Source organism: Leucopleurus acutus (genome assembly GCF_964270905.1).
Source record: "Leucopleurus acutus genome assembly, contig: HAP1_SCAFFOLD_833, whole genome shotgun sequence".
NCBI classification, from domain to species: domain Eukaryota; kingdom Metazoa; phylum Chordata; class Mammalia; order Artiodactyla; family Delphinidae; genus Leucopleurus; species Leucopleurus acutus.
The window spans coordinates 34,863-50,553 of NW_028138597.1; the positions used below are offsets into that span (position 1 = coordinate 34,863).

Sequence of the window (15,691 nt, forward strand, 5' to 3'; positions counted from 1 at the left end):
GCTGGCGAAGGGGTCTAGTAATTGCCCTGGTTATCATGCTTGTCATGATTTTTCAGCACATAAATGTTTGAGAATCACTGCCATTTTGAATGTGTGTTTCACTTGTCTGCTTTTCCAGTGGACTTTACTTCCTTGCAAGGAAGGTTTGTGAAGATTTGTTGTTGTTGTTTGCATTATTAGTTTTATTATGCTAATTCTAGAATCTCTGGTGCATAGTGCAATCTCAGGCAGGAAGTAGTGGCTCATTAAAACAGGTATCCCAAACGTCTTAGTAGAACTTCAAGATTAATTCCTTCAGGAAGAGGTAAAATTGTCATTATATGCAGATGATATGATACTAGATATAGAAAACCCTAAAGACTCTACATGAAAACTACTACAACTGATAAACGAATTCAGCAAGGTAGCAGAATACAAGATTAACATACAGAAATTGGTTGCATTTCTTTATACCAACAATGAAATATCGGAAAGGGAATGTAAAAAAACAATGCCTTTTAAAATCACAACCCCAAAAATAAAATACTTAGGAATAAACCTCACCAAGAAGGCAAAAGACTTATATGCTGAGAACTGTAAAACATTAATAAAGGAAAGTGAAGATGATTCAAAGAAATGGAAAGACATCTCATGTTCTTGGGTTGGAGGAATTAATATTGTTAAAATGCTCATAACTACCCAAAGCAATCTACAGATTTAATGCGATCCCTATCAAATTACCCATGACATTTTTCACACAATTAGAACAAATAATCCTAAAATTCATACAGAACCATAAAAGACCCAGAATTGCCAAAGCAATCCTGAAGAAAAAGAACAACGTTGGAGGCATAGCCACCCCAGACTCAGACAGTACTCCAAAGTCACAGTAATCAAAACAGCGTGGTATTGGCACAAAAACAGACATATGGATCAATGGAACAGAATACAGAGCCCAGAAATAAACCCACACACCTCAGTTAATCTTTGACAATTAATCTTTGACAAAGGAGGCAAGAATATATAATGGGAAAGAGACAGTCTCTTCCGCAAGTGGTGTTGGTAAAGTTGGACAGCCTTATATAAACAAGTGAAGTTAGAACACATCCTTTCACCATACACGAAAATAAACTCAAAATGTCTTAAAGACTTAAACATAAGACATGACACCATAAACTTCTAGAAGAGAACACAGGCAAAATATTCTCTGACATAAATCATACCAATGTTTTCTTAGGTCAGTCTCCCAAGACAATAGAAATAAAAATGAAAATAAACAAAGGGGACCGAATCACACTTACAAGCTTTTGCACAGCAAAGGAAACCATAAACAAAATGAAAAGACAACCTACAGAATGGGAGAAAATATTTGCAAATGATGCGACCAGCAAGGGCTTAATTTCCAAAATATACAAACAGCTCATACAACTTGATGACAATAAAAGCAAACAACCCAATCAAAAAAATAGGCAGAAGACTTAAAGAGACATTTCTCCAAAGAAGAAATACAGATGGCCAATAGGCACATGAAAAGATGCTCAACACTGCCAATTATTAAAGAAATGCAAATCAAAACTACCATGAGGTACCACCTCACACCAGTCAGAATGGCCATCATTAAAAAGTCTACAAATAACATATGCTGGAGAGGGTGTGGAGAAAAGGGAACCCTCCTACAACACTGTTGGTGGGAATGTAAGTTGGTGCAGCCACTGTGGAAAACAGTATGGAGGTTCCTCAGAAAACTAAAAACAGACCTACCATATGATCCAGCAATCCCACTCCTGGGCGTATATCCAGACCAAACTATAACTCAAAAAGACACATTCACCCTGATCTTCACAGCAGCAATATTCACAATAGCCAAGACATGGAAACAACCTAAATGTCCATCAACAGATGAATGGATAAAGATGATGTGGTACATATATACAATGAAATACTACTCAGCCATAAAAAAAAGAATGAAATAATGCCATTTGCAGCAGCAACATGGATGCAACTAGAGATTATCATACTAAGCAAAGTAAGTCAGAAAGAGAAAGACAAATACCATGATACCACTTATATGTGGAATCTAAAATATGACATAAATGAACCTATCTATGAACCAGAAACAGAATCAGAGACATAGAGAATAGACTGGTGGCTGCCAAGGGGGAAGCAGGTGGGAGAGGGATGAACTGGGAGTTTGGGATTAGCAGATGCAAACTGGTATATATAGATTGGCTAAACAACAAGGTCCTACTATATAGCACAGGGAACTATATTCAATATCCTGTGATAAACCATAATGGAAAAGAATATGAAAAAGAATGTATATACCTATGTATAACAGAGTCACTGTGCTGTACAGCAGTAATTAACACAATGCTGTAAACCAAGTATATATACATCAATAAAAAATAAGTTAATTAAATTTTAAAAAAGATTAATTCCTTCAGAAGAACAAGTACTACACATTCACAGAAAAAGCATCCTTTGAAAGTTTAAATTTTTGAATTTCTTTGCCACTTCCTTAGTTTTGATCATCTTGGACAATATATTTTTAATATTGACTTTTAAAAAGAATTGTGTTTCAGTGTTTGCTATCCTTAGAGAGACAGAAACAGATAAGTACAACTAAATACTTATTTTTCAAAAGTCTCAAAAGTATAAGGGAAATGAAAGTAATTGTATCTTCAAATGATTTTGGGGTATGTTTCTAATTTCATACTTCTGATGCGATTCAAGATTAAAACTGTATTAAGACATTTGAGACATGCTGCATTGGTATTAAATGAATTTAATTTTGTGTAAAGTGGTAGAAATATTTTCTTCAGCAAACAGACCTGCAGATATAAAATCACAACCATAAATCTACAAAAAAGCAAGCTATTGAATGAAATCTGATTGGTTATTTCCCTGCAGTATGGATCTGCTAATAATTTAATTTACTACTTGCTAACAGAAGCCAAAATTTAAATATACATATATATATATGTGTGTATATTTATATACATATATTTGTGTATATTTATATATATTTATACACAAATATATGTACATATATACATATATATCTTCAATTTTAAATCATTCATATATATGAACAAGTATACATACACATATATAACAATTGTTCATTCATATATATATATATATATATATATATATATATATATATATACAATTTAAATTAAAGAAAGTACATCTGGTGGCCTATTTTTTCCCCCCGATTTCTAAAGAACACCATATTCTATTCTAGGCAGTGGAATGTCAATCCACCTTAAGGGTTGTTCAATGAGCATATCTGAGAAACCACTGGTTTAGCCAATGATGTACTTATTGAGGGAGGCCCTAGTGCCACTGTCAAGAGCTTATCCACAGGAGAGGTAAGAAGGTACTTGTTTGGTTTGTGAAAAGGAGTAGTGAGGAATGGCAGGTAGCTGCAGGCTGATGACATGTGATGTCCATATATATGTAGAACCAACACGCCCATAATTGCACCCATTTTCCATACCCAAATCCAAAGCCTTTATATCATTAATCCCAGGCAAAAATGGTAAGATTCATGTGTGTTACTATCCCACGGCTTCAAGATGCCTATAAACTCATATGAGTATGTCTTAGTTTTATCAGTGGAGGACAAACCAGGCTTCTATCACCAAGCCCCATTCCATAACAGGCAAACCAGTCCAAGACTTCTCTGAGTGCTGCAGGAGAGTCTATGGAAGGGGCGCTCACTCCACTGTGATGCCTAAAATGCCTTTGCACAGAGCAAACATTCAATACATGCTGAGTGAATGAATGAGTGAACTGGTGTCACAAAACAGGCTTATTTCAGGGAAATTCCATTCAACAGGCTGGCATTCCTTCCTACCCATCTTAATTGTTAAGCTTGCAATCAGACAAAAATTTAATTATAAAACGTTAGAGCTGAGGAAATTTTAGAAACTATCTACTCTCCAGAGGTATACAACTTTAATTTAGTGGTAAAAATCACTAGGAGTGATTTAGGAGTCTATCAGACCTGAGTCCAAATTCCACATCTACCATATTTTCATGAGCAAATAACTACTTCTGAGGCTCTGTTCCATGTATGCATTATGGGATATCATAATAATACATACATTAATTGTATGACTATCAGGGGATGAAATGACACAATCCATTTGCCATGGTCGGCTAAGTAATTTGCACCAAGTAAGCACTCAAGACATTAGCCAATATTAATAGCGGAGAGATGAAAACAAAACTCTGGGACTGATGCCTACCCTAGTGGCCCCAGTGGTCGTAATGACTTTCTTCCATTCAGCCTGCTCTCTTCTCACTGAGACTAAGGAAGAGAAGATGAACAAATTAGGAATAACAATTTGAAAATGGTTTTATACTCCCTGAATGAATGGAATTATAATAAAATGATTCATGAGTTCTGCAGAAATATGATGAGACTTTAGATCTTTATGTTAGTTCTCTACAAAACCAATTTATGGCCCTAAGATGTACCTTCCCACCCAGCCCCATCCTTATGAGGATCAAATATCATTGTAAATGGAAAAGTCAACAACACATAAGGAACAAGCTAAGTTACAAGCCAGTGAAGTCTCGGAGGTTTGATAGAGAAAATTCAGATTTATCATTATATGTAAAAATAAGATGATATGAAGAACTCAATCTAAAAAATATTACCTGGAGATCTATAATCTCTATAATAGTGCTATAAAAAGTAAACAGCTAGAAATCTATTTAGATGGTTTTCCTTATAAGAAAGCACTTTCTGTATAACTTTTAATGTACTATTGATGAGAACAATTCAACAAAATTCAAATAAATACCTGCAGATGTCCTACGAGAAGAAAAGAACAGAGTTAGATGCGACAGGGGATAACTGGACTTCAGGATGAGTAAGACCCTATACTTGACCTCAATAAATTAACATGAAATACAGTGGATGAGTCACGTACAGAATGTCAGAATCCTAAAAGGCCAAGCTAAGTACCAAAAGGAACATGTGGGGACTCTTAAGACGGAAGTAAAATATTGGTTAGTTGATTATGAAAAGGCAGAAGGGAGAAGGCTCCCTTTGGCTGCTCTTTGAAGAGATCACTTCCTTTCCCCCCTGGTCCTGAGGCTAGGATGGCATGGGCAATAGACGAATGTGGGGATTGAGAATCATTTCTACTCTCACCAGAGTGGCTGGAAGCAGATTTTCTTACCAGGATGTAGTAGTATGCTAATATTTAAGGGTTCTTGAGGTCAGAGAGAAGGGTTTGAATACTCCGGCTCCATCTCTTGCTGTGGGTCAAGTTTCTTACCTTTCCAACACCTCAGCGTCTTTATCTGAAAATTGGGGATGATGATAATGTCTCCCACCTGAGTGTGAGAACTACATGATATAGTGCATACGCAGGGCTAAATTTGGTGCCTGGCACACAGAAAGTGCTCAGTACGGCAGGCGAGTGTAGTGACAATAAAGGCAAAGATGACGGGGGTAGTGCCGGTGTTGCTTCTGCCCCCAGAACAGGCTCTGACTGCGAGAGAGTTAAAGCACCTTTGCGTTCATGGGGGTTTATATATAAGCAACGGTTGATCAATGTGAGCTGGTTGTCCAAACGATTATGTGCAATCTAAGAAAAAAATGGGCCTCAGATTTGCTCAGCTACTTAATAATATTAGCAGCGGTAGTAGTCAAAGAAGCTAAATTTTATTAAGTGTTTATATGCCAAACAACGTGCTGAACGCTTTAAAAGGATTTACTCACTTATTACAACGAGGCTATACGCTAGGTCCTGATAATGTTATTCGTCTCTTTCAGATGTTGACTGAGCCTCAGAGGGGTTACAAATGAACCTAAGATCCCGTTGTCAGTACATGACGGAAATGAGTTCAAATCCAGCCTGTCTGACTTGTTCTTAATCACCAAGGTATGAAATGAAGCATGTTGCCCTTTGCCTGATTCTCCTTCTGAGGCCTGAATATTTCACTTAGCTCTCTGAGTGCAAAAGAGAGAAAATTCTCTCTCCTTGACCCAACTTGGCATCAATATCCAACTCCCCTTCTCAAAATGGGTTGCTTCAACGAGCAGCAATGAATGCCGGGTCGTGGACCAGTCACCTTGATGACTATGAGTCAGACACTAGGGAAAGAAAATGCTCTGTGACAAACCTACCCTTGTACAGAAACAAGACAGAAATGGGGGGACAGGGCAGAAGATAATGGAATAAGGAATAGGAAAAATAGCACCTGGCATCGTGATAGTAATAATAATAATAGTAGTAGTAGTAGTAGTAATAGTAATAATAATAGACTTTACTATGCTCTAGGCATTGTATTAAGTGCTTGGTGTAAGTGACTTCATTTCAACATTGAAAACAAGTCTATGAGGATGAAATATTATTAACATCATTTTATAGGCAGGAGTATTGAGGTTCAGGTAATCAGGTAAATTGCCCAAGCTCATATGGTTAGCAAGTGGAAAGCAGAGATTTGAACCAGCACCTACACTCCTAACCATTATGCTATAACCATTATGCTGAAGACATAAGAATTCCAATGGTCTTTCCCCATAACCCACTCCTGCACTCCAGACTTAAATAGTCCAAGATCAAGAGAGAGCAAACTTGGAGTTGCCACTTTTCAGTGAGTGTCAATCATTTCAAAACAGTGTATTTGCTAACAAGATGCAGTTCCTGTGATAATCTTCTCAACCAGGTATCAAGAAACAGGAAGCAAAGATTCAAGTAACAGTATGTTCCTACTTACGAGGAAGGTGGGACAGCACAGTTGACACTGGGCTTAACTGTTCTGGAAAACGTGGTCCCAGTAGGCATACACACTGGTACATTTTCCCCACCTACCAAATACAAAAGAAGTATTTCATTTCCATGTTGCTCTTCAAGTTCCACCTCATTCGTGCCTGTCATTCATCCTCTGGCCTCTTCCTGTCTCCATTTCTGTACAGAAAGGTGCCGAGTCTCTGCTCTCGGATACAAACAGGGTGTGTTAGGAGAGGGAGCCATGGTACCTCAATGTCTTTTTTTTTTCATCTTAATTCTATTATGCCAACTCCACTGAACTTAATTAGAGTGAATACAGAATTACACAATTACCCTCTGTTCTATTCTTCAGATGTTATATTTTGATAAAATTTACGACATGCTGCTCTCCCCTTGAACACCAGATGAACACTAGAAATGGATGTGTGTTGACATAAAATCTGTTATAATTACAATTAAAGTATAGCTTACATAATGATAGTGTTAACATAAAATTATAGATGTGTAGAGACAACATGGTCATGCATTTTTTAGTATAAGTACATGCTTAGACCAATATCTGTTAGCGGAATGAAGATGGAAGAGAATTTTGGTTAAGCCACAAAGGCTGTTTAAGGACTTGCAGATAGCTAAGGGGAACTCAAAGACCAGTAAGATAATATTTCCCCTGCCATGTTTTCAATTGCAAAGTGAAGGGAAGATGTGAAAGTAAGTACCCCTATGGAAATTACAAGACAAGTACATTTTTTTCCTTGAATACCTGGGTAAATGCTTAAATTCTAATGTATATCAGTGATGCAAATTTTCAACTGAGTTTGATAAATCATAAAATAGTAATTATACATATATGTATATAAAACTGCATGGAACTAGACAGTTCAGAATTACTTCTAATTAAAGAGGTACCCTATAACAACTAACTTAAACCTTACAAAATATGGTTCCAAGTACCCTATCAGAGTGAAAAGTAGGAGATTGAAAGGTTTATTGTAAATGTTTGTAGTCATGGTGTCTTAACTAAAACTACTGTGTCACAAATACTATTAAAATAATTGTGACGTTTTATTCACTTTTACTGCGAACAACAAAAGAAACTATAGGTATTTTTTCATTTCAGGTAATTATTTTAGCTAACAGTTATTAAATGTTTTGAGAAGACAGAGTGCTAATTGCATTACTTCATTTTATCTTTAAAATAGCGCTTCCATGTAATTATTCTTAATATCTCCATTGTATTAAAGTGTATCTCTAGTTTAGACCTTTCTTCAGAACTGCAGACTTGTGTATCCAACTGTGTACTCAGCATCTCTACTTGGACGTCACGAAAACATCTCAAATCTTATACCTCCAAAACTGGTCTTTAATCCCCCAAACATGCTCTACCCCAAACTTTTTCCATCTTAGGTGACAGTAACCACACCTTTCCAGTTCCCCAGGCCCTAAATCTCGAATTCACCCTTGACCCCCTCTTCCTTTCCATTCTTGCATTCAATCTACCACGAAATGCTGTCACAACCTTCCCAATGTGCCACTTCTGAGAATTACCAGCCGCTAGCAGCCTGGTGCAGGCCACCAACATAGACCTCGAGGATCCTGTAGTCACCTCCCGAGATTCTCCCTGACTCCACTCTCTCCCCACATCCTCAAGACCACAGATAGAGTTATGCTTTTCAAACAAGGGACAGTTCATGCCACACCTCGGCTGAAATCCTGCCCCTGGCTGCCTACATTTAGAGTAAAAGACACAATGCATGTGATGGCCTCCCAGGACTTACCCAATCCATCCCATCACATCTCCGACCTACAGCCGTCCTGCTGTCTCTTCCTCCCCACTGACTAAGTCAGCCAGGGTGGCCTCCTTGATATTCCTCCAAGCTGCCCGGCATATTTCTGCCTTAGAGTTTTGGGACTGGTTATTCTTGCTCCCAGGGAGTGGTCTCCCCCTCATACATTCTGACAACTCCCTCACTTCAAGTCTTTGCTCAAATGTCAACTTATAAAATCCACCCTGACTACCCTATTTAAAATCAGAACCTACCTGTACACTCCTCCAGCACTCCCAACCCAAGCCTCTTCAGTGAGCTTCACATCCTTTTCCTTATCCCGTAGCGCCCATCAACCTGTGACAAAGCATAGAATTTATTTATAACATCCGTTTCCACACGAGTATGTAAGGAGGGAGAAAGCATGCAAGAAGGAGCACGCAGGCAAAGGCTCTTGTCTAATTTATTCATTGATACGTCCAAGCATAGAGAACAGGAAGATGCTTGATAAATAGTCCTGAAAAAGATACAGATGAGGAAACTAGTAGTGAAGCTCAGAAAGTTTAAGCAACTTCCTCAAGGTTCTAGAGCTAGAAGAGGGTCACAGTAGAATTCACACTTGGGGATGTCTAACTTCAAACCTCTTAGCCTCTCTGCTATCTTTTTTTTTTTTTTTTTTCTTTGCGGTACGCGGGCCTCTCACTGTTGCGGCCTCTCCCGTTGCGGAGCACAGGCACCGGACGCGCAGGCTCAGCAGCCATGGCTCACAGGCCCAGCCACTCCGCAGCATGTGGGATCTTCCCGGATCGGGTCACGAACCCGTGTCCCCTGCATCGGCAGGCGGACTCTCAACCACTGCACCACCAGGGAAGCCCCTCTCTGCTATCTTAAGTCCATGCAATTCAGGATTTGTTTTAATCAGTGCCATGGAAATTCTCACTCCACTGAATAGGATCACTAAAGTGTTCTCTGTCTAGATTTATATATATATTTTCCATTTAAACAAAGGAACCAGAAGAGGGGAATTCATCATGGGTTATTGCGGTAATTTTACAGCAATTTTAGCAATAATGACATTTAAGTAATAGTGATATTTACTGATAGCATAATAATAACAAAATAATAGCTCTTTATTGAAGACGAATCGCACACTAAACTCGGTGCTAAAATATTTCCATGTGTATTTTGTGCAAAATCCTTATGAATATTCTATCAGATGAGCTTTATGTGTAACTCCACCAGGCATACTTCTCTTATTCCGCTTTCAAAGATAAGGAAATTGATGAGAAGTGTGGTAACCGTTTGATCAAGATGAGACTGGTAGTAAGTTGTGAGTATGAATTTAAATTCAGGTCTAACTCCAGAATTTGATTCTCACTCCATACATGAAAATTTTGATAATTCCTTTGATAAGAGTATGTTTTCTCCTGGAAAACATCCCCCATTATGTCTGCCTGTGCTCATACCTTCAGAACACAGTCAAGTTTAAAACATGATAAAAATGTTTAAACAGTGTGCTTTAATAAATGGAAATATCTTCATCTAAACAATAACACAAAAAGGGAGGCTGAGCCCTTTGAAGTGGCTTCGTTGCTATCCTCCATCCAGAACAACAGAAGGAATCAACAGCTGCAGAGTAAAGAAAGCATGAAACCCAGAGATGGAGGATTCTGTAAATGACCAATTACAAGACTATTAAGCCACACTTTCATAGCAAGAGGCAAAATATTCCATTAAACTGAAAATTCTTCTACCCCTCACTCCAAGGCCCACACAAACATTAATGTTGCATGTATTAGGATCTATTTCCTGTGCTCTATCAACTTGACTTTCAGCAACTGTATTAATACAGTCCTTTCGCTTTGCACATATATCTGAATGATGGATTCCATTACTGGAGTTTTGTAGAAAGAGTGGAGTGAATGAAGTAAAGTTTGGGAAGAGCCATCATAATCCATAATGATGGGCACTGAATCAGGACAAGAAGAAACCTCTCTTCTCATTTATTTGAATGAAAATTCTACTATATATTTATTGCCTCTGTACAAGGCCATCTGTTGAATAATGGAAAAGCAGCATCTTTCATTTGGAGGTAGGATTTGTGTGCTCAAGTTTCGATGGGCCTGCAGAATTAATCTTGTTTTAGAAATGAAATAAAATGTAATTTCTTACTGTAAGTAGATGTGGTTAAGCAACTGGCAACTTTGATGTCTTTAAATCACTGCAGTTTCAGGGTAGGCAAATCTATAATTATTTCAAGCACTTCTTTATTGGTGCAACAATTGAGCAGTGTACATAGTGGTCAACAACCTGGGCATTGTCAGATGACTCTAAGTTTGAATCTAGACTTTGCCACTCACCAGCTATGTGACTTTCAGCTATGAGAATCACTTTCTTCAGCTTTACAGTGTGGATTATTATATGCCCTTTGCAGAACTACTGTAAGAACTAAATGTATATGGGCACAGTGGCTCATAGTAAGGGCTCAAATTAGTACTGTGGTCACTACTAGTAGTATTGAAAAGAAATTAGAACTTCTATTCTCATAAAGTGGGATATGTGTCCCTTTATCATTGTAATTTCATATCATTTTATTTTTGACCTTATAATTTAATAGCTTGATCCAAGAACTATTTAGCAGTAAATATAATTGAAAGAAGATTACTTGTCAAACATGAAATACTGTAGTATCAAGTGTGCTGGCACAATACTCTTCTCAGATAATTAACCTGTAAAGATATGTTATTGTCTTCTTTCTTTTTTTTTTTTTTTTTTTTTTTTTTTGCGGTACGTGGGCCTCTCACTGTTGTGGCCTCTCCCCTTGTGGAGCACAGGCTCTGGACGCACAGGCTCGGCGGCCGTGGCTCACGGGCCCAGCTGCTCCGCGGCATGTGGGATCCTCCCAGACCGGGGCACGAACCCGTGTCCCCTGCATCGGCAGGCGGACTCTCAACCACTGCGCCACCAGGGAAGCCCTATTGTCTTCTTTTTAATTAAGCACATTGAACATATATATTTACTGTGCCAATTGGCGAAAGGTCCATTAATTAATCAGTCTAACTATATGTTGCATAAATGTCTTCTAAACATAATTGTATATGTATTTTATTTGTTGGGAAAATGTGTTTGAGATTGTTCTTTTCTGCCTATTTAAAGTAAAAGAGGGTGAGAAGTAGAGTTAGGCTTAATGTACTTTGTACTCCATTATGCCATGAAAATGCTTCTGTGCCCTGGAGACAACAACAAAAGATTTGCTTTAATGACAAGAATCAAGTGTGTTCTAAAGCTTCCAGGTAGGAGGCGTATAGGTTGCGGTTTATATCAGAAGTATTTGCTCTCTCTCTCAACTGCGTCTAGATGGGAAAGATGTGGTCACAAATGCTTCAAGGTGATATAGTAAATGTTGGAAAGAGGGGGGTAGGAGGCAGAGTTTTGAATATCTCAAACCTGAGCTAGAAGGATTTTATTTAAAGAAAATAGCGGATATTATTTTTCACTTAAGGAATGCCAATCAGCAAACCTGACATTAATGTAGGAAATTAGCTCTTTTAGCTATGATGCTTTCAAATGCACATAGCTGAAAACAAGTTCAAAATAGTCAAAGGAAATTTAAAAACAAAAACCAAACAATAACAACAACCTCAACAAACAAGTACTAGAAATTCAGGGATGCAGCCATATTCAGATACAGTTGGATCTGGAAGTTCCAGAGTATCAGCAGGGTTCCAGCTCTCTCTCCATCGCTCAGCCCTGCTTACCTCTGCAAGACTTTATTTTACAGAAAGTCTCTTCTTGTGCTGGATGGTCACTGTGAGTCCCAGAGTCATATCTCCCCAGCTTAGAAATTCCAGAGAGAAAAGACAATTCTTCCATTTTTCTCTGAGAGAAAAGTCCTGGGGAGGAGTCTGATAGACTTAGCCAAGGTCAGATGCCTACCCATGAGCCAATCACCTGCTTTACTGGAGTTCAGTCCCTGGGCGACTCATCCCCGGGGCCAGTGAGGAGGCAGGATAGCATTATCTGGCCATTCTCCAAGAAAAGCCTGCTGTTTTTGTAAGATGAAAGGGGAGAGGCCATGGATAATGAAACCTGTATCTGCTTCTGTAAAATCCACAGAATCTTACTCCCTGCCCTGTGTCGATGACCATGCAGTAAGCTGACCCAGGAGGTCATTTTTCCCACAACAGTCTTTATATATATGACTAAGGAACACACTGGTAAAAGAATATGGGAGAAAGTCTGAGTATGACAAGTCAGCTAGACTGATATTAACTAAAAAAGCTGTGTGAAAATATCCTTAAAAAGTTGCCCCCAACTCACTCAAAGTCCAAAGTTGGAGCTGGAAATACAATGTCATGGAGTTTGGATAAGAACAGGTTTTCTCCAAGCTGAACTATGACACAGAGATTAGAGACTTTTAGAAACTATACTTTTTCAAAGAAAAAACATCACATGAGAAAAACGAGGCCTAGAAAAATTAAATGACTTAAGCTAATTAATGGCAGGACTGAGACTAGAGTATACTTTGTGTAATTGGCTATGGTTTTTTTTTTTTTTTTTTTTTTTTTTTTTTTTTTGTTATCACTTCAGAACGAGACAAACTTAAAGAAAGGAAACACAACCAAAACTCAGTGGCTGGAAAAGAGATGGATGTGAACGCCCACTTGTTTCTTACGTATAAAGTTACCCCTCGCAGTGTTTTGGAGGAGAAAACGCTGGCTCTTCCCAACATTGGTTACATACACAAAGATTCCAAAGACAAGACAAGTGCTTTGAAAACAAAGTAACTAGAACCAGCTCAGGCTTCCCCGCGCCGGGTCCTACGTTCCACGGTCAGAACCACCAACTGTATCCCCGCGGGTAACAAGGTGATTCAGAAAACCTGGCACCTTCAGAGAAGCGAGAAAACTTAGCCGGGAAGAGAGTCAGGAGGAAACTTTCTCAGCTTCTTGCTGGGGTCTGAAACGATCCCAAGAGAGTCCTTAAACCCCTCAGGTTTCCACAATCAAGCACCCTCGCCTCCAGCCTGGGCCACCCCAGATCTATCAGACGACAGAAGTCTGCGGACGCACGGAGAGCTGACCACCCCACGAGAGGGACCTACGCGCGGCCGCGCCCACTCACCCGCCGCTCCCCGGGAGACGGGAGACCAGCCCGGGGTCCAAGTCCTGGGCGTGGCAGACTCGCCCTCTCCGGGCCCGGCTCCAGCTCACCTCGGCGCGGCCCGCCTGGGCGCCGCCATCTTGACCACAAAGGGGGCCTCGCGCCGGAGGCCCCTGAGCGGGCGCCCTGAGCGGAGCCGGAGCGCCGGGGAGCCTCAGGTCGGCGCCCTACGTCCCCCGCACGCTCGCTCCCTGTCCACGCGCGACGAGAGTCCCGCACGCAGCGCCCGACCCAGGCTTACGCGGAACCGGCGCCCCGCGCAGCCCGCACCGCGGCTCAGGCGGCGCCGAGGGCGGCCCGGGCGGAAGAGCGGGCGCGGGGCACGCGCTCGGTAACCTGGCAACGCGGAGCAACCCGGCGTATCCGGCGAACCCCAGCCCTCCACCGCGAGGAAGCACGGACCCCCGCGCCCGCCGCCCAGCCGCCCCTCGGTCTCTCCGCCCGCCGCTGCCCGCTGGCTATGGTCTTTTAAATCCATGATACAACGTCTATATGTAACAAATCTGTTAAACCCTAAATGTTTATGATAATTCAAGTAATCCATTATCTGAATTATTCTTGAAGATAAAACATCCAAAGACTTCTTAATTGTATGGGTATACATACATAAAATACACGTGGAGGTAACTTCAAATATAGAATGTGCCTGTCTCTATTCCTTCCCTCTCCGCTCTTTTAAAAAATGCCCCTTTAAAAATTGCCCACTCACCATCTGTTAGGTAAATTTGCTGAAACACAGTAAATGTGGAGACAGAAATTGTTATAGAGACTATACCAAATGGCACTGACACCTGTATTTATGAAATTTTTAAAAGGGTAAGTTAGAGTTTTTTTAAAAAAAAAAAAAATCCCACTATAGTAACACCACATCATCCTAGGTGCCCAGTTCTATCCAATTACATAAGATGGAGAAAGAGAGAGAGAGAGATAGAAACAGAGAGAGAGAGAGAGAGAGAGAGGAGAAAGAGAAAGAAGAAAGGAAGAAAACCAAGTACTTATGTATAAAATGTTGCTCCCAAAGTTTGAGATTATACTCAAGCATCAATGAACAGAAGGAAAACACTTACAAATTTACAAATGTATTTCATTTATGGTATGAGGGACACAGGTTTAGATTTGCAACACGCTCCCACAAGGGTCAAATTGACCACTTTTTTCTATCTAGTTGCTCTTGAGAGAACGAAACAATTGAAACAGATGCCATTCAATTCCAAGTCTATAGCTTAGACCATGTCACTGCACATGAAATATTGTTCATTCAGAGTCAGCACATAGCAAGAGTAATTTATACTCTCAGAGTGTTTGCTCTCGTCAATAGCAGAGAAGCCTTGAATAAAAACGTTCCCATTACTTTCCATTGTAATATATCTTACTTATAGCCCATGAAACAGCGGTCAGAGGAGATTTATTCTTTGGACACCATATTATATAATCTCTCCACTTTAAGCCATCCCCCACTCGGCGATTATTTTTTAAATATGTTACTCATAGTCAATATTAATTTACATTTAATCTTTCTTAGCATTAGGAGAGTATTATTTTGTACAGGCTCCGAAACAAATCTCCCGAAATTCCTCCCTGATGCTCCCTTCAGGCTGAAAATGCATTGCAGGGTGGCTGCAGTGACTTAATTCTAGTTGGCAGAGCCCTGGCCACACACTAATTTCATTAGCCTCAAACTCCTGGATTTGAAAGATCCACTGAATAGGATTCCTGTCCTCTGACATGTCACTTACTAACCAACTCAGTGTGCATGCAGAGGAGAGAAAGGACTTGCTCAGCTCTGGCCCACCGGCAGGCAGATGAGAATTCCCCGTCAGAGACACTGTTTACATCTGAGTGGTCATTCTTGCCCGGGTCCTCATTTTCAGGAAGGAACTTCAATCCAGGCTTTGCTGGCAGCTGCAGCATTTGTTACATCCATTACTAGCTCCTTGTTCCTTCCTGCCCCCCAGTGCTTAGCATCCCCCATTTCAGTCACTAAGTCTTCCTTCCCCCAGCCTAGAAGCTTACCTCACCATAAATTTT

The 15,691-nt window shown here is 39.9% G+C and overlaps 1 long non-coding RNA gene across 1 annotated transcript in view; it reads right to left on the reverse strand.

Moving 5' to 3' along the window:
- LOC309979014 overlaps positions 1-13,688 on the reverse strand; it is a 46,345-nt gene extending 32,657 nt beyond the window's left edge. The window contains exons 1-3 of the long non-coding RNA XR_014327185.1: positions 13,625-13,688; positions 8,776-8,857; positions 6,724-6,814 (exon numbers count right to left, since the gene is read on the reverse strand). This is a non-coding gene — a long non-coding RNA (uncharacterized lncRNA). The remainder of the gene's footprint in view (positions 1-6,723; positions 6,815-8,775; positions 8,858-13,624) is intronic.
- Positions 13,689-15,691: the final 2,003 nt, after the last annotated feature.